The 19,557-nt window shown below is 40.0% G+C and overlaps 1 protein-coding gene and 1 pseudogene across 7 annotated transcripts in view; one reads left to right on the forward strand and one right to left on the reverse strand.

Annotated features, from left to right (window-relative positions):
- The window catches only part of Fhit (fragile histidine triad diadenosine triphosphatase), a 1,324,198-nt gene that overhangs the window by 474,313 nt on the left and 830,328 nt on the right, over window positions 1-19,557 (reverse strand). The gene's annotated exons all lie outside the window — the stretch shown is intronic.
- On the forward strand, window positions 14,677-17,782 carry LOC122107882 (annotated as a pseudogene).

Below are 19,557 nucleotides of genomic sequence, written 5' to 3' on the forward strand. Positions count from 1 at the left end.
CGTCATGGTTAAAATAGGTATATTCGCAAATAGAATAACAGATTCATAGTACTGGCATCAGAAGGTTAAAATAAAACAAAAGCTATCAAAAGAATTTGAAAATATGCAGTACTATATAAATAAGCAAATACCATTATAATTACTAGTTCTGGTTCACAAAGTTAGAGCTTCTCAAATCAGTGAGCATTTATCTACCACAGCAGGACAAAGGCCATTACTAAAAACTATCAAATGAAGTCCAATTAACAGGCACCATTCTATTACTGTCTGTTATTTCTACTAAAAAGATCAGATGTGCTTGGAGAAAATGAAAAAAGATATCTGTGTTCATTTTCATATCTGTGATCCTGACTCTTATTAAAAGCCAGTTAGGGATGGCGACGGGGCAGTAGGGAAACGCCACAGCTCTCTCCAACCAAAAAGAGAGTTCGAGTTCCAACCTTTAATCTCCCCAAGAGACCGACAACAACAAAAAGACGAACACTCAGAGAAAAACCAGAGGTGGAAAATAACAAAAAAAAGAACGAGAGGAAAAGAAGAATTTCAGAACAGAGAAGAGCGAAGACCCCTCCCCCAACCTTTACTGGCCGCGCGGCAGTGCGCCAAGCCGCCAGCCAGCCGGCCCGGCGGGGGCTGCCTGAGACACAGAGACACAGGGGGCTGCTTGCAGATCACAGGTACCGGATTGCAGAACAGCGGATCGCCAGGAACAGAGAAACCTACCAGCCGGGAGTCTCCAGGAGGATCCCACCCCACCCATCACTCTCCACCGGAGCGGAGAGGCTCCATCCCGCCAAAGCCGCCCAGCACCAGCAGCGCCACAAAGGGACCTGTCCGCAGACCACCCGCCCAATCGCGATCGCAAGGACCCGGCGGGGGGCCGCCCAACCCAGCCCGCAACCACCCCAACTGAACTCGGACTGCAACAACAACTGATGGACTGCAACAACAACTGACGACCTACAGGGTGAGTACCCATCAGGGGACAGGGAATCCATGAAGGGAGACCAGAGCTGGAGGGAATCCCCAGACCCTGACCTAGACTCCCTACCCCAACACCCGGACCACAGGACCCACTAAAACTGGGAACTGTTCGAGAGCTCCACCAGCCGGTGGAGCACACTCTGCTGGCCAGGCCAGAGCAAGAGCGCCCCTGGAAGGGAGCTTAAATGCTCAAGCCAGGAACAGTGCCCCTGGGTCAAGACTACCAACAGTAGAAGAAATTTGAACTGTGTCCTCCAGGCTGCATAACCAAGGTGGTATACACATTAGCACAGGCCTAACAAGCGCGCTCCAGGCTGGGGCTGGAACCAGGCCAGGGGACCGGCGCCTGAAGAAAGCAAAAAGGGTCAGAAGTGGGGCTGTGGCTCAAATGGTAGGGTGCCAGCCCTGAGCTGAAGAGCTGAGGGACAGCACCCAAACCTAGAGTTCAAGCCCACAACCAGCCCAAAACAAACAAACAAAAACACATCAGGAGCCCATAGCAGACTCCAGTATTTGGGAGAGTGCATCCAGAGCATCTGATCTTCCCAAGAGCACCCGCAGGAGCAAACACAAGCAGTCTAGGCTGCTCAACCCTTCCAAAGGCGGGAATTGCTACAGCAGAGAGCTGAGAATCCTAAGTGAATAGCAGCTGGAAATAGGCTCCCAACAGAATCCAGATCAGGCACAGACTCTCTCTACCAATACAGAATCAGCAACCAAGCAAAGACAGACACACCAAAACAAGATTGAAGAGCAGTCTCCTGAACCCCCATGCGAAAATCACAGAGAAAAATCACAAGGTTTACCACTACCCAGGACAGCAAGCTCACCTCAAAAGCCAGCAGCCACGCAGGGGAGAGCCCCAGTGGGAGCAAAGCAGGAATGGAAGACAAAAACTACATCCAAGGGTTGCTGGAGGCAATGACTCAAGAAATAAAGCGAGAAATGGATCAGAAATTGAAAGAGCACAAGGATGAACTATCAAAAGATATACAGGATATCAAACAAAAATTGGATGCAAAAATAGAAGCTGCACAAACCTCAGTAAGAAGTGAGATAAACGCCAAATTAGAGGTAATGCATACTGATCTCACCTCATTGAGAGGTGAGATCAGTACTCTGAGAACCAACATTGAATCCATAAAGGGATCCATTTCCACCTTGCAAACCACAATAGAAGCCACGGTCAACAGAGTGAATGAAATGGAAGGTAGAGTGTCAGATACAGAAGACAGAATACACCAACTGGACCAAAAAGTGACAGATATGGAAAAATCACTCAAATTAAACCAAAGGGAAATTCAAGAGCAAGCAGATAATGCTAAAAAATTTAACCTTCGCATAATCGGAGTGGACGAAGGTGAGGAATTCCAGAGCAAGGGAATGCAACACCTATTTAACAAGATAGTCAATGAAAATTTTCCCCACCTCAAAAACGACCATCTTAACTACATCACAAAAGCTTATCGAACACCCAACAAGCAAGATCCCAGGAGAAACACTTCTAGGCACATAATAGTAACAATGATGGATCTGAATAATAAGGAAACAATCCTGCATGCAGCAAAAATGAAGAAGGAGCTATACTACAATGGGAAAAAAATTAGAATCACTGCAGATCTCTCCACACAAACAATGAATGCAAGAAAAGCCTGGGAAAGCACCATACGAGCCCTGAGAGCCAATAACTGCCAACCCAGACTGATATACCCGGCAAAGCTAGCATTCACATTCGATGGAGAACTGAAAACTTTTAATAGCAAAGAAAAACTAAATGAATACATAAACATGAAGCCAGCATTACAAAGAATTCTAAGAGGGGGGACACAACCTGAAGAAAGCAACCAGGAACTGGGACCTGCCCCAAACAGGCATTACTCAAAGTCTAACTGAGCAAGCACAGGAGGAAAGGAAAGAAGAAAAACTTAGGAAAACGGAACGGCAGGGACAACAATGCATCTCTCTATACTTTCTCTTAATATAAATGGGCTGAATTCGCCAATTAAAAGAAAACGAACTGAGGACTGGATCAGAAAACAAGACCCATCCATCTGTTGCCTTCAGGAGACGCACCTCTCAGCCAAACATACAAACAAACTCAGAGTGAAGGGGTGGAAAAGGATCTACCAATCAAATTCCCCCAATAAGAAAGCAGGTGTAGCTATCCTGATATCTGACAAAATAAACTTTTCATTAAAATCAGTACAGAAAGACAAGGACGGACACTACATATTAATAAAGGGAACAATCCAAGAGGAGGATATAACCATCATCAACTTATATGCCCCAAATATTGGTGCACCCAGATATGTTAAACAAATGCTCTCAAACTTACAGAATAAAATAGATCCCAATACGATAATACTAGGAGACTTTAACACGCCACTCTCACCAAAGGACAGGTCTACCAACCAGAGTATTGGCAAAGAAGCTACCGAATTAAGTGAGGCCATACTTCAAGCGGAATTAACTGACATCTACCGAGTATTTCACCCTAAAACAACACAGTACACATTCTTCTCAGCAGCTCATGGAACTTTCTCCAAAATAGACCATATCATAGTTCATTCAAGGAACTTAAGCAAATACAAAGGGATCGACATAATCCCCTGTATCCTATCTGACCACAGTGGAATCAAGCTAGCTCTCAATAACAAAGCATACCGCAGAAATTTCTCTAATACATGGAAATTGAACAGCACACTCCTTAACAAGGCCTGGGTAACAGAAGAGATCAGAGAAGAAATAAAGCATTTCCTAGAACTCAATGAAAATGAAAACACCTCACAAAGAAACTTGTGGGACACAGCAAAAGCAGTCCTGAGGGGCAAATTTATTGCCCTCAGTGCCCACATCAAGAGAATGGAGACAGACCAAGTAAATAATCTCATGTTGCAACTAAAACAGCTAGAAAAACAAGAAAAAATGGGACCTAAAGCTACTAGACGAAGCCAGATAACCAAATTGAGAGCAGAGATTAACCAATTAGAAAATCAGAAAACCATAACCAAAATAAACCAAACAAAAAGCTGGTTCTTTGAAAAAATAAACAAAATTGATGGCCCGTTGGCAAGATTAATTAAAAAAAGAAGAGAGGAAACCCATATTAATAGGATTAGGGATGCCACAGGAAATATCACAACACGTACCCAAGATATCCAAACAATTCTAACAGACTACTTTCAAAAGCTATACTCTCTAAAGGAAGAAAATCTGGCGGAAATGGATGCATTTTTAGAGAAATACAAGTTACCCAAACTGAGCAAAGAAGAAGTTAACCAATTAAATAAGCCAATATCCTATAATGAGATACAGGAAGCTATCAAAAGTCTTCCAACAAAAAAAAGCCCAGGACCAGATGGATTCACAGCAGAATTCTATAAGACCTTTAAACAAGAACTAATACCCATACTCCTCAAGCTCTTCAGAGAAACAGAGAAGGAGGGAGCTATCCCAAACTCATTCTACGAAGCCAATATCACACTCATCCCCAAACCAGGCAAAGACCCAACCAAAAAGGAGAATTACAGGCCAATCTCCTTGATGAACACAGATGCAAAGATCCTTAACAAGATTCTAGCTAACAGAATCCAGAAACACATAAAAAAAATAATACACTATGATCAGGTAGGCTTCATCCCAGAGACACAGGGATGGTTTAACATACGTAAGTCAATAAATGTAATCCAGCATATCAACAGAGCCAAGGTCAAGAATCACATGATTATCGCCACAGATGCAGAAAAGGCCTTTGATAAAATTCAACATTCATTCATGCTAAAAGCTCTGGAGAAAATAGGAATAGAAGGAACATTTCTAAAAACAATAAAAGCCATTTATGACAGACCAATAGCCAATATTATACTTAATGGGGAAAAGCTACAACCAATCCTCCTAAAAACAGGAACAAGGCAAGGATGTCCACTGTCTCCACTCCTCTTCAACATAGTCCTAGAACCCTTAGCCAGGGCAATAAGGCAAGAAAAAGACATTAAAGGGATCCGCATAGGGAAAGAAGAAGTGAAACTATCCCTTTTTGCAGACGACATGATACTATACCTCCACGATCCCAAAAACTCCATCCCCAAACTTTTAGAAATCATAAGACACTTCGGCAAAATAGCAGGATACAAAATAAACCCACAAAAATCAGTTGCCTTCCTATACACTGATAACGCACAGGAAGAGAGGGAAATAAAGGGAGCAACCCCATTCACAATAACCTCCCAAAAAATAAAATATTTAGGAATTAACCTAACCAAAGATGTAAAAGAACTATTTAATGAGAACTATAAAAAGTTAAAGAAAGAAATCGCAGAAGACACTAGGAAATGGAAAGACCTCCCATGCTCCTGGATAGGCCGACTTAATATAGTAAAGATGGTGATACTTCCAAAACTAATATACAAATTCAATGCAATTCCTATTAAAATCCCAATGACGTACATCACTGAAATACAGAAAACAGTCCAAAAATTTATATGGAACAACAAAAGACCTAGAATAGCCAAAACAATTCTAGGGGATAAAGACAATATGGGAGGGCTATCCATGCCGAACTTCAAACTCTACTACAGAGCTATAATCACAAAGACAGCATGGTACTGGCACAAAAACAGACCCGAAGACCAATGGAACAGAATAGAAGATCCAGATATAAATCCACAGGCCTACAGCCAGCTGATATTCGACAAAGGAGCCAAAGACATACAATGGAAGAAACACAGCCTCTTCAACCGCTGGTGCTGGGAAAACTGGGCAGCCACATGCAGAAAACTAAAAGTGGACCCCAGCCTATCACCATGCACCAACATCAACTCAAAATGGATTAAAGACCTTAACATTAAACCTGAATCTCTGAAACTACTGCAGGACAGAGTAGGAGAGACACTTGAACTAATAGGCACAGGAAGGAACTTCCTGAACAGAGTCCCAGGGTCACAACAAGTTGGAGAGAGACTCGACAAATGGGACTACCTTAAAATAAAAAGCTTCTGCACAGCTAAATCTATCGCAACTAAGCTAGAAAGACAACCAACTAATTGGGAAAAAATATTTACCAGCAATATATCAGACAAGGGGTTAACATCCTGTATATACAGGGAACTCAAGAAACTAATCCCTCCCAAACCTAACAAACCAATTACTAAATGGGCAAGGGAACTAAAGAGGGACTTCTCAAATGAAGAAATAAAAATGGCAAAGAAACACATGAGGAAATGTTCATCATCCCTGGTGGTGAAGGAAATGCAAATAAAGACAACCCTGAGATACCACCTTACCCCAGTCAGAATGTCCCACATCCACAAATCAGCCAACGACAAACGCTGGAGGGGATGTGGAGAAAGAGGAACCCTATTACACTGCTGGTGGGAATGTACACTTATACAACCACTTTGGAAAGCAGTCTGGAGGGTCCTTAGAAAGCTAAAGATTGACCCCCCTTACGACCCAGTCATACCACTTCTAGGCATCTACCCTGAACAACAGGAACCAATATACAAGGACACGTGCACCTCCATGTTTATTGCAGCACTGTTCGCAATAGCTAGGATATGGAAACAACCTAGGTGCCCCACCACAGATGAATGGATCCAAAAATTGTGGTATCTATACACAATGGAATATTATGCAGCCATTAGAAATGACAAAATAATGGCATTTGCAGGGAAATGGATGGAGCTAGAAGGAATCATGTTGAGCGAGGTAAGCCAAGAACGAAGAGACAAACGGTACATGGTCTCCCTGATAAGTGGATGCTAAATCCAAAAGGTTAGGTGATACGACAAAACTAACAGGACTTAAGAAACAAAGAACTCCCGCTCATCTGGTTGAACCACTACTAAATATCCTCATGCTGCTGATCACAAATATGGTATATAACATGTGAACACTGTTATATATTACAGACTGTGGTAGACAATTTGCTCCAGGGAAGTTAGAATGAACTTGTGACTTTGAAATTATGTAATCATTTAATCACAATCAAAAAAAAAAAAAAAGAACCTCGGGGAAGGGAGGGAGGGAGGGGATGGTGGAAAACAATGGAGGGGGTAACAATGTTCAAGAGGAAGTGTACTCATAACCTCACTCATGTAACTGTAACCCTCTGTATAGTAGCTTTACAATAAAAAAAAAAAAAATGGAAAAAAAAAAAAAAAAAAGCCAGTTAGGCTTTGATTGAACTACAGTTTGCAATTTAAAACACATACAAGTGACTGATAACTAGACTTTTTGAATTCCATCACTAGAACAGAAGATCAATCTAAAATAGATGCTATTTAGGATGCAAAGTGGCTAATTCGGACTTCACTATCAGGATTATGACCCTAATAGCAATAGGAATATGTTCTATTGTTAGGCCTCTTGCATAGCAAGAGCCAACACCATAATAAGTGCCAACACAAATAAACTATAGAAGAGCTCTTTGCTTTGATCCAATTCAAATACCACAGAACAAAGAAAAAACAGGAAGAAGGATAAAGTAGACCCCTTGGAGACGCTACTTCTGCATAATTGAGATAACATCAACCTATATTCCCATATTTGTGGAAACCAAGTCTCAAATAGATGTCAGGTAGCAGGAAGGGGATGAGCACGCCTTTGTAATTCACTTCTCAACGTGTTCTCAACCTGCAGACCCAACGTTTATATCAGGCTAACAGTAAACAAGTCATTTCTTCTGTAGGGACAATATTGTAAGGTAATTCAATCATGAGAAGCAGAGAAGCCATGTTCTGAGAGGTCAAATTGGGAGTCTTTGTTGGAAAGTTGGCAGTTGCAGGCAGACCCCTGTCAAAAAGACCTGTAGCCCCTTGAATACACTCAACACTTCTAGAAGGTTGAGCCATGATACCACATGAGGAAAGAGCAGAAAAATAATAGCAACAAACGAGATCAATCCCAATGGAGAGCTGAAGTGGGACACCCACCATGGTGACCAGAGGAGAGTCAAGAGACAGGAGACAACACAGACACCTCTCATGAGGCAGGGCAAAATGGTGCCTGAGCTAATTTGCACCTAAATACTGTCAGAGTTGGAGGCAGGGTCACAGGAAATTTGAGTCTCTCAAGTTCAGGTCCAGGAACCTATTGCCCAAGACTCCGCCCCTGCCTCTTGGAATTCTGGCATGCGCATCAGCTAGGAAGTGGGACTTCACCTTCCTCTATCATGAAGATAAACTAGTGTCAGCTAGATAAGTCTCCCCATTTCAAAAAAAAAATGTTGAGAATGATTAAAATGTACCAGGGTTTTCCCACATAGAAAGGACTTGGGGAATCTCTTCTAATAATGCAGATTTATTTTTCAGAATTTAAAAGCAAGTATTTCTAAGCACAGCCTCATCACAGTGAATACTTTTCCAACACTAAGCCAGGAATGTACTTGCAACACTTCTGAGAGAAATGAGGGCAGGAGAAGGAGACCACTTTACTAAAGAAGTTTAAACACAGATTTAAACACAATTTAAACACAGTCTGAGCTATGAAACCCTGTCCCTTTACCATGAAAAACTCTTCCAAATTTTTTCTGATCATTATCCAGGGTAATCTCAGTGACAATTTCATTTATTAGAAACAGAGGAAGTATAAAAGGGTTAGCAGATATGACAAAGTTAATCAGTGATAAGAGTAGATGTGCAGGTGAATCCTTCTCCCCCTTGTTTTAGTTACTTTTATATGAAAAACTTGAATTTTCTCAGAATTTATGATACCTCAAGTTTTCCAGTATAAAGGAGGATAATCAGCATGTAAACAAATGTATGTATTTACATGTATTTATTGCAATGAGATAAGAAAATAATTGTACATTGAGTCATCATCTTCCTTTTAATCTGCAGCTTTGGTTTTAAGTCTTTCCCTGAAAGGTTCAAAAAAAAAGAGAAGGATTAAGGATGTAGGTTAATAGTAGAATTCTTCTCTAGCAAACAGAAATAGGTGGTGGAGAAAGAAGTTCATCTGGAGAGGTTACAATAGTTGGTTCTAGTCTCTAATGATGGTAATCTGCTTTGTTCTTATAACTCAATATGGCTTCCATGGCTTGGACCACTGACTACCCTTTCCCCAAGGGATCTTTCTGAAATTCTCTAGCCCATTCTCGAGGCCAGAATCTCATACTAAATAGGAAAGCCAACTCCCCCAACACTCTCAAGTGATCGGCCTCCTCAAATGACATTTCCTGAGCCAAACCTGTAGGATAAACTCTCCAAAGTTTTGAACCCTCCAGCTACCTGGGACACTGACCCCACATATTACCCTATTTAAGTCCCTCCACCACTGCCCTCATTATGCCTTGTGTCTCCTGAGTCTCCTCACGTCTCCATGGTCCCCCTCTTCAACTCTCCATGAAAGTTGATCTGGTCTCTTGAAGTCACTTCCTGCTCTTTCTTTATTTTAATACTCTCATGACTTAGTTTCCTAACATCTAACATGCATTCTTTACCTGCTGAGAGAATTTATAGCTAAGAAGGAGTTAGGTTTCTTGCTTTTGTTTTTCAACTATTAAGAATAAAACGGGTTGTTATAAAAGATGTCGTGGGCCAGTCCTCAGTGTAGCTCATGCCTGTAATCGATCTGAGCATCATGGTTCAAAGCCAGCCCATGCAGGAAAGCCCTTAAGACTCTTTTTTTTTTGGTCCGGTTGTGGGGCCTGAACTCTGAGCCTGGGCGCTGTCCCTCAGCTCTTCAGCTCAAAGCTAGCGTTCTACCACTTGAGCCACAGCGCCACCTCTGGCTTTTTTTTTTTCTTTTTGCTCATGTGGTACTGAGGAATCGAACCCAGGGCCTCAGGCATGCAAGGCAAGCGCTCTACCACTGAGCCACCCTCTCAACCCATCCTTAAGACTCTTATCTCCAATAAACTACTCAGATAAAACTGGAAGTGGTGTTGTGGCTCAAGTGGTAGAGTGGTAGCCTTGAGAATGGAGAGGCTCAGGGACAGAGCCCAGGCCCTGAGTTCAAGCCCCAGGACCTGCAAAAAAAAGGAAAGAAAAAATAGAGGGCTTACTATCACTACATTTTATGCTCGTTATTATTGTCACCACAGTAATTTCATAATTCATCATTGTTGCTTATCTAATTTCTGGGTAGTTTTAATATGGTCCTTACCTTTCAGGTCCTTACCTGTTCAGGTAACAACCAAATGATTAATCACAGTTACTGGTTAAGAAAATGAAAAACTAGTCAACTAATGGAAAAAAGTTAACTATAAAAACCATTACTATAAAACTTGGTTATGCTGGGCACTGGTGGCTCATGCCTGTAATCCTAGCTACTCAGGAGGCTGAGATCTGAGGAACACCATTCAAAGTCAATCTGGGCAGGAAAGGCTGTGAAACTTATCTCCAATAAATGACCAGAAAACTGGGAGTAGTGCTGTGGCTCAAGTGGTGGAGTGCTAGCCTTGAGCTGAAGAGCTGAGGGACAGGGACAGCACTTAGGCCGAGTTCAAGCCCCATGACCAACAAAAAAAGAAAACAACAAAAAAAAAACTTGGTTATATTCATGAGGTGCTTATTAATACTGGGGAGCAAATGAAAAGTATATACATACTTTAAAATTTCTTGTTTCACATTTTTTTCCTTCCTTCCTTCCTTCCTTTCTTCCTTCCTTCCTTCCTTCCTTCCTTGCTTGCCTGCTTCCTTCCTTCCTTCCTTGCTTGCTTCCTTCCTTCCTTCCTTCCTTCCTTCGTAAGTATGAATAAGAATGTAAAAGGTGAACTAGCATGGCAGTGCATGTTTGTAATATCAACACTGGAAACCCTGAGGCAGAAGGATTATAAGTATAGGCCAGGCTGGCTTACATAATGGGACCATATTTCATTAAAAAATTTAATTATCAAAAGAAAGATAATCTATACAGAATCCTCTGATAGAATTTTCCTGTCTAAAGATAAGCCTGTCAAATATTAGCAATATTTAAAAGTCTTCAATGTCTCATTTGATTCAAGTTCCAGGCATTGTGTACTAAATTGTTACCCAGTGTTTTACCTGCTTTTGTCATTTGCCTTTTCACCAACCTCTTCTGCATAATTATTCTTTGCACAGAATATATTACTACCAGGCACATCATAGTTTCAAGAGTTTGTTGTTCAAATCAAAGAAAGGTTGGACAAATGGGACTGCAGGAAACTGCAGAGCTTCGCATGGCAAAGGACATAGCTAGCAAGATCAATAGAAAGCCCATGGATTGGGAGAAGATCTTCACTAGCCATACAATGGACAAGGGTCTCATATCTAAAATATACTTAGAACTCAAAAAATTAAATCCCCTAACAACAAATCCTCAAAGAAGCAACTGCTCCATTAATAAGTGGGCTAAAGACTTAAAGAGAGACTTCTCTGAAGAGGAAATAAGAATGGCCAATAGACACATGAAGAAATGCTCAACCTCCCTAGCCATAAAAGAAATGCAAATCAAAACAACATTGAGATTCCACTTCATCCCAGTTAGAATGGCTAAAATCAAGAACTCTAATAACAACAGATGCTGGAGGGGATGTGGTCAAAAGGGAACCCTATTGCATTGTTGATGGGAATGTAAACTTGTTCAACCACTTTGGAAAGAAGTATGGAGGTTCCTCAAAAGACTCCACATAGAGCTCCCCTATGACCCAGCAATCCCACTTTTAGGCATTTACCTAACATAACAAGGCTATACTAAAGCTACCAGCACAACTATGCTTATTGCAGCATTATTCACCATAACTAAGGTATAGAACCAACCCAGATGCCCCTCAATAGACGAATGGATCAAGAAAATTCCACACAATGGAATTCTATGAGTCCATCAGAAAGAATGACACTGCCCCATTTGTTAGGAAATGGAAAGACTTGGAAAAAATTATATTAAAGAAACATAGGTCCTATGGTTTCCCTTATTTGCAATAAGTAGTATATGTCTAGGACAAGCAGAAGAGGTCAAAAGTTATGTACATATGACCATACAATTGATGCTAAGTAAAAATGAACCCCAAGATAGGGACACAAGAGATTTTATCTTTGTTGCTGTTCTTTTTAATGTACTATGTGATTTTTTTTTGTTTCTTTGTATGTTCTTCCCTCATGGTACAACCTGTTGCCACTGTATTTGATTCTGGTGTCTTGCATCTTGTATATACATTTTTCAAATTTAGGGAGGGGAAGGGAACTAACAAAAAGCTGAAATAAGGATACAGGATGACCCATTGTAACAATGAGATATACAAGACAGTATATAGAAAAGGAACTTTACAACTTTAGGGGGGGCATGGCAGAAGGGAGGGAGGATTTGGGGAGGTGGGGAGGAAAGGGATGGTAGGGGAAAAATAAAGGAGAGTATAACAATGCCTAATAGGAAATGGATTTATTACCTTGCTCAGGTAACTGTAACCCCCTGTACAATTTTTACAATAAAAATATATATTAAGAAAAAAAGAGTTTGTTGTTTTTGTTGCAAGATATAGCATCAGCCCAGATGCCCCACAACAGATGAATATGTAGTATTTTTACACAATAGAATTCTACTTATCCATCAGAAATAATATTGTACCAATTGTAAGGAAATGGAAAGTCTTGAAAAAATTATATTAAGTGAAGTAAGATAGACCCAGAGAAAGATAAGTCGCATGTTTTCCCTCATTTGTGGTAGTTAGAACTGCCCACAAATCTACAAGTAAACACACAGGGTGGTAAGTAAGGGATTACAAATGAATCAAGTGAAGTTAATAGACTCTATGGAGAGCGCAAATAGTGTAATTGTTTAAAAAGACTAAGTCAAAGCCCTACAAAATTAGTATCAGGAAACAAGTACTGGCAAGAGGGTTGGGCCAAAGGAAGAGGGATAGAAGAAAGAAGGGGAAAGAGGAAGAATGTAGACAAGAAATCATTGTACATACCACAGAATTGACAAATACAAGTAAAGGGTGAGTCAAAGGGGGGATGAAGAGGGTGACATAGATCGAGATGCATTATACACATAAACTACTGTCTTAAAAGGCAAAAAATAAATACATACATACATAACCCCAAGTTAAGATAAGGAAGGGAAGGAAAGGGTTGGCAGCGGTAGGTGACAGTGTTGAAAGGGGGTGACAGCAATCAAGATGCACTGTATTCGTAAACTTCTTTGGTGAATGGCAATTCCTTTTTAAAACTTCTCAGTGATAATAGAAATATTCAACGAATATTTTTATTTGTCAAAGATTTTGCCTTCCTCAGTGTTGTAGCCTCAACACCCAGAATAATACCAAGCCAAGAGCAGGCACTGACAGTAAAACTGGTGGCTCATTAGTTAACCTCAATCTCTTAACCTTTTTCTTTTGGTAAATGTCTTCTTGACTTTTTAGCTTGGCAAAAGTCTCCCTGAAATCGAACCTACGTATTTCAATCTGAAGAGACCTGACTTTGCCCTTTTTTTTCTGTTGGATAGAATATGGTCATAGGAGCTACAAGGCATTTGAGACAGCACTAACATACGGTGCTGCTTATAGGTAAACACACACACATATACACACATACACACACACACATACACACACACACACACACACACACACACACACACACACACACACACATCCTCCCGAGTTCACTACTTTACTTTATGTTAACATATAAACATTTGAGAGTAAAAAAGATCTACTCTTTAAGCCAACCGGTCTGTGAATCAATAGGCACAGTATCAATTGAACCACAATGACTTTGATTCAGCCTTCTCATTTTTTTCACTGTGATGTCAATATTCAATCAAAAACTTGAAAAGACTTGAAGCACTCATACTTAACAATACAGATCAAGTAAATGGACTGTTTTCTTTTCAGTCTACTGTTTCTAAAGAGGCCCACGGTTACCTCTAGACATTTTCATTTTGCTCCCTCAAGTAACTCCCTGGCCAAGTGGTATCCATGGATGGTCAAAAAAAGAACATTTAATTACTATTATACAGTTATACTATTATACAGTTGTCATTGGGCAACTGAACAAAACAGACTTGGTCCTGTTCTTGGAGCTTATGATCAGTGAGGGAAACAAAGGAAGAAATTGCAACAATAAGCACCAATGATAAATTATTATCTTCATAGAATTGTTAACCTGAGACAAATAAATGAATACGTCAAAGAACTACTAAGGGAATCTTCAAGTTAGCTCTTCAACTCCACTTGACCAGACTCTGTGACTGTCACATGAACACAAGATAAAATCATTAAATTCAATACATGGCTGTGTCTTTTGACTAAATTCCTCCTTAATGTTCTAAGCAACTAACCTCCTTTAGAAGATAGAGGTTATTTCTCATATTTAATCCATAAACATGAGTTCAATGACAGAAACTTTATGTCATGTAGCCTAATGTTTGTAACAATGAGGGATGATCAACACTACTTCACAATATGTTTTACAGTATAACACCTAGTTCTGTAATGAACTTTAACTCAGTGTGTGTGTGTGTGTGTGTGTGTGTGTGTGTGTGAAGTCAGATAAGGAATCGATCAGATGTCAACCTCAAGCAGACACACAGGGTCAGGTGGACTTCTCTAAATGGACTCTCTCATGCTCTACATGAATCAGCTTGGAGGATGGAAATAATTTATTCTAGGAATTCTGACAGTTACCATCATCTAGACTCTATTACATGCCTCGTATAGTTGAAAAAAATCAAAGACCAATCTTATACCATTCTCGTTTACTTCCACCACTAAAGAAAATTCAACCAAAGATGGAAGGTAAAGATATCAGTTCCTGTCACAACAAAATATTGAAGGTAGCTTCTCAGATCACAGAAATTGTCAGGTTATTCCAATGTTGTGATGAGCCTTAAAATACAATGTGACATATTTTCAAGTGTTCATTCCACTGTTTAATACTTCTATTATTATATGTCATATTCTACCCTAGCAAATAGCAAGAAAGGATTGCCACAGAATAGACCTATGTACATATATATGTATATACAGACAGACAAATTTTCCATAAAGAAATGTGAATGGGATAGAATATTGCTTAGTGGTGTAGAGATGCTGGAGGCCCTAGCTTCAGTCCTTAGCACTGCAAGAGAGAGAACAGAGCAAAGAGTAAGAAGAAAGAAAGGTTATGCCATTGTCACTTTTTAAAAATATTTTCCAAGGATCTATAATCTTCAAGTCTGTGCTGAATTATTCATTTAAACTTATTAAAACTAAGAATTTAGGTAATATTTCTGAATATAACTCAGAATAATGTAACAAGATAATCATGAGCCCTCACAAAAACTCACGTTAACAGAAAATAGTTTTTAGATTGACTGATCTCTGCTTCTCAATGGCACCATCACCTAAGCAAATTCTATTGCCCCAAAGCCACATATTATAAAGCACTGAGTTTTTGAAATGAGGAACAATGAAAAAGTACAACTTTTAGGATCCTCTCCAGTACACTAACTACATACAGTAGGATTTAACACGTATTGCCTGTTTCTGAGACAAAGATGACAGATACCATCTTGAATTGGACTTTTATTTAAAATCCCATACATATAGTTTATTTAAAATCCCATACATACAGTTTTCAAGGCTGAAGATCTTGTCTTTGATCAGCTTGGCTTTTAATTTCAGTTATAATTACTTTAAAATATGCTAAGATATTCCTGACATCTCAAAAGAACAAATTATTACTTCTGTCGACTCATTTTTCAGAAAGCTACATCATAAAAAATGTATGGCTTCATATAATTAAAAAATTCAAGCAGTGTTCATTGACTAAAGTAATATGGACTATTAAATAATTCAAAATTGTGTTTAGCGGCAGCAGCTGTTTAATTAAAAGGTAAAAACTGCAACTAATCCACTACCGTTGACAGAAATACAGCCTATGTCAGTAGTGAGATCCCCTAGGATAGAAAATATGGATATGAATTCAAAAAGTCATGAGCCTCATTTAATGAATATAATGAAAATAACCACAATGAATCAGAACCAAAACATATTTTACATCAAAGATGATCTGAATGTTGCTTCACTTTCAACTTCCTCCAGGCTAGTAATTTCAAGGTAGAAAAAAAATTCTTTAATGTACATATTGTTAACTATCCATGCACACGGTTTTTATTAGAGGGCCTCTAGCTTAAATCTACCTGACAAAAAGACTAGAAAACCCCACCAAACTGAGTAATCCCTTCAAACTACTTTAGTTCAGACTCAATATTCAAGGCATTTGCTTATAATTGATAAATATAAAATGGAGAAATTAAAATAGACAGTAAAATTAACCAGCTTCCCCAACAATTGATTCACTGAATACTCTAATTTTGTTGAGAAATAATTCTCTCTATGGGAAAAAATGGCTTTGGTAATTTAAAAAAAGCTCAGGGTCCTGCCTCTTAGGGAAACCGAGGCAGGCGGTCAGAATCCGGAAGAAAAATATGCTGAGAGGGGTGAGGAGACCTGCACCGGAGAGGCTGCTCTGGCCTCCACTGGGGCTGGAGCGGGGAGACCAGCCTGCCGGGTCACCGGGTGGGGATGATGGCCGCTGTCAATCACCGGAAGCCGAGGGGACCCAAACCCACTAAGCTCTGTATACATGTTGTGACAGGCAGCTCCCCCTCAAGACCTGAGTGACCTACTTCTCCTGAACAACCAGAACCTCAGTCTGGATATGTATATCATTGGGAAATGAATTCTGGGATCATAAGCCTCCTTTCTGACTCTGCCTTTGGAGACCCATGGAGCAGTTTCTTCATGGATGTACTTTCCCCTCTGAAGTTCATCAAGATCTCTCATGTTCCCAGGCAGGAGCTCCTCTTACTGTTCTTCGCCAAGTATCAACATCTGCCCTACAGCCAGATCCTCTCTACGGAATCTATTCCCACTGGCCTCTATGGGTACTGGGGAAACCAAGGCGAGTCAACATCTGCCGGAAACTTTCTGGCTATTATGTAAGTATCATCAACTGTCACCCGCCTCCCCATCTATACAACAATGACTAGAGGCTGGAACACTTTGACCAGATCCTGGAGACACAGAATTTTGAGGGATCTGCTATCCCCAATGTCTTGGATCATGACCTTATTCTGTGGTTCGGAGACATGAACTTTCGGATTGAGGACTTTGGCTTGCACTTTGTCCGGGAATCCATACCAAATAAGAACTTCAGCCAGCTGTGGGAGAAGGATCAGCTCAGAATTGCCAAGAGAGATGACCTACTGCTCTGGGAATTCCAGGAGGGTCCCCTGTTCTTCCCACCCACCTACAAGTCCAACCACTATGATACCAGTGAGAAAAAACGCAAGCCTGCATGGACCAACCGTAGCCTATGGAGATTGAAGCGGCAGCCCCATACCAAGCCCCTCACCCCTGTCTGCCAACCCCCTACTTCCTTCTGTCTTTGAAGAGCTATGTCAGCCACATGATGTACAGAGCATCAGTGACCATAAACCTGTCACCAGCCCCTATGACTTGGAGTTGAACCCAACCTGAATCGGGTATATATCAACATCAGCGATATCCCTAAGACTGAGAATGAGTTTCTCCTCTGTTACTACAGTACTAGTCTGAACTCTGTAGTAGGGATAAGCAAACCTTTCAAGATCCCCTGCTTTGCTTCTTTTTGAAGGACAATTCACTGGATGAGGATGAACCACCAATCTAAGCTGGACTAGGAATGAGTGAGGCTAGAACTGGCAGCCTAGTCTGCTTTAACTGCTGCCTGGAAAACTAGGGGCCCAGCTGGGCCCTGCCCCTGAGGAAGGAGCCAAGTAACCTACATTCCCAGGGGGAGCTCAGCCAGACTCCCTTTGCTTTCTCTAGGCCAGATCTCTGAAACTGGCACTTAAATACAGGTTTTTGTTGCTGAAAAGAAAAAACTCAGGGTGCAAAGGATGACAGACTCATTTGTAAACAATAATTAAAAATACAAATTGTATTTGTATATATCTGAATACACAATATGTGTAATATATACAACATATTTGTAATATCTGAATCTTTGCTTCAGATTTTCTATTTCTAATCAACTGTCTTCTGAAGAAATTACACATGTGGGCAAACTTGATGTGCAAAGATGTTTACTACAGATACATTTGGATACCTGGCTATTCATACGTTTAGGGCTTTTTCTATTATGTAAAAGTGTATGTTTATAAAAATCAATTATTTTGGCATTCTTGTTTAAAGTAGCAGTGATTTTAAAGTTCCCGATAATCACTGACTCTTAAACATCTAGCTCTCTCTTGCATAATTTGTCATTTTTAGGCAAAGCTTTGTGTGTTGAATCAATGGGCATTTATTTTAGGGCTACATAGGCTCATGCCATGTACTATAGCTCATCAGCCACTTGACTTTCTTCTTCATTTCCTTCTCTATAAAATGGAAGAGATAGTGGTACCCTACTCCACTGAAAACTCACAATAAAGACTTATGAAATGTCAGCTTCTTTTATTATTGACTGCAATTTCATGAAAGAGGGGAAACCAGTTATTCTTTATTTTTGACCAGTGCTGCAGTAGAAGAGACAATATGGCACATTCAAGAATGAATATACAAAGTTTAGAATTCATTACTTTATTGTTAAATTTCACTGGACTAGAGAATACTAGTAACTACATCTAGAAAATAGAACTCTTCATTGTGTGCCTCTTTTGCATATGAAGATATCTAGCTATAAAAAGCACTCTAAATAATTTTAGTTTGTCCCCTGGCCCCCAGTGTTGAAAAAAATCTACACCCTGGTTCAATCTTTAGAAAGAGAAATTTTGAAAAGCTGATTTGGGGGTGATAACAAATTTATTTTCAGAAATAATATTCTTGATCTAATATGAGATAATAAATAATTCAGGAGTTTCACATTACCAGGGAATTGCATTTAAGAGATCAACTGGGGATCTCTTTAATAAGAAGCATTCACCTTGGTACAGGAATGCTACTCTGCATTTAATCTTATTCCCTTCAGGGTGTATGAGACAGCTTGTTGGAGAAATAGGATGATTCTTGGCTGTATTCAGAAAGGGAACAAAAGAGGGAAGGCAGGTAAAGGACACAGCACCATGGAAATGACATTTAGTTTCCATTTGAATTCTGAAGTATTGAGCATTTAAAATTCTTCATTTAAAGAAAATCTGAGAAAATTTGTCGAGTGGGTATGAAAAATGATATAGCCTGCCACTTAAGATAGGGTGCTAAAAATGTTTAACAATTGTTCAATCTAAATGGTTTATATTCAAAGGGGGACAGAATATGTCACTTTAGCAGAAGGATTATTTTGAGCTAAAGGCTCTTAAAATCAGCAGGTAGAGAAAGGGTTCTCTGACCCTCCCCTTTTTCTTCCTGAAAGCAAGGAACCAAACTTCCAAATGGAAGAAGTCCTTCCTATTCAGAAGGCAAGCAATATTTTGATCTTCAGGGATGGGACACTAAGACAGAGAATTCTGAAGAAGCAGCTCTTATTAAAGTCATTCTAGTTATTCTTTGGCATCTCCACATACTTGAGTTACTTTGCTGCAACTTCCCTTTACTCAGACAAATATAAACACATCGGCTCTGTCATTTCTTGGTTTTGCATTTTGTTTTGAGGACTGTGTCACATAAAATTTACCTGAAATCATTTTGCATGCTTCTTTTCTTATTAA

Source organism: Dipodomys spectabilis, unplaced genomic scaffold (genome assembly GCF_019054845.1).
Source record: "Dipodomys spectabilis isolate Male_0828 unplaced genomic scaffold, ASM1905484v1 ptg000054l, whole genome shotgun sequence".
In the NCBI taxonomy this organism is placed as follows: domain Eukaryota; kingdom Metazoa; phylum Chordata; class Mammalia; order Rodentia; family Heteromyidae; genus Dipodomys; species Dipodomys spectabilis.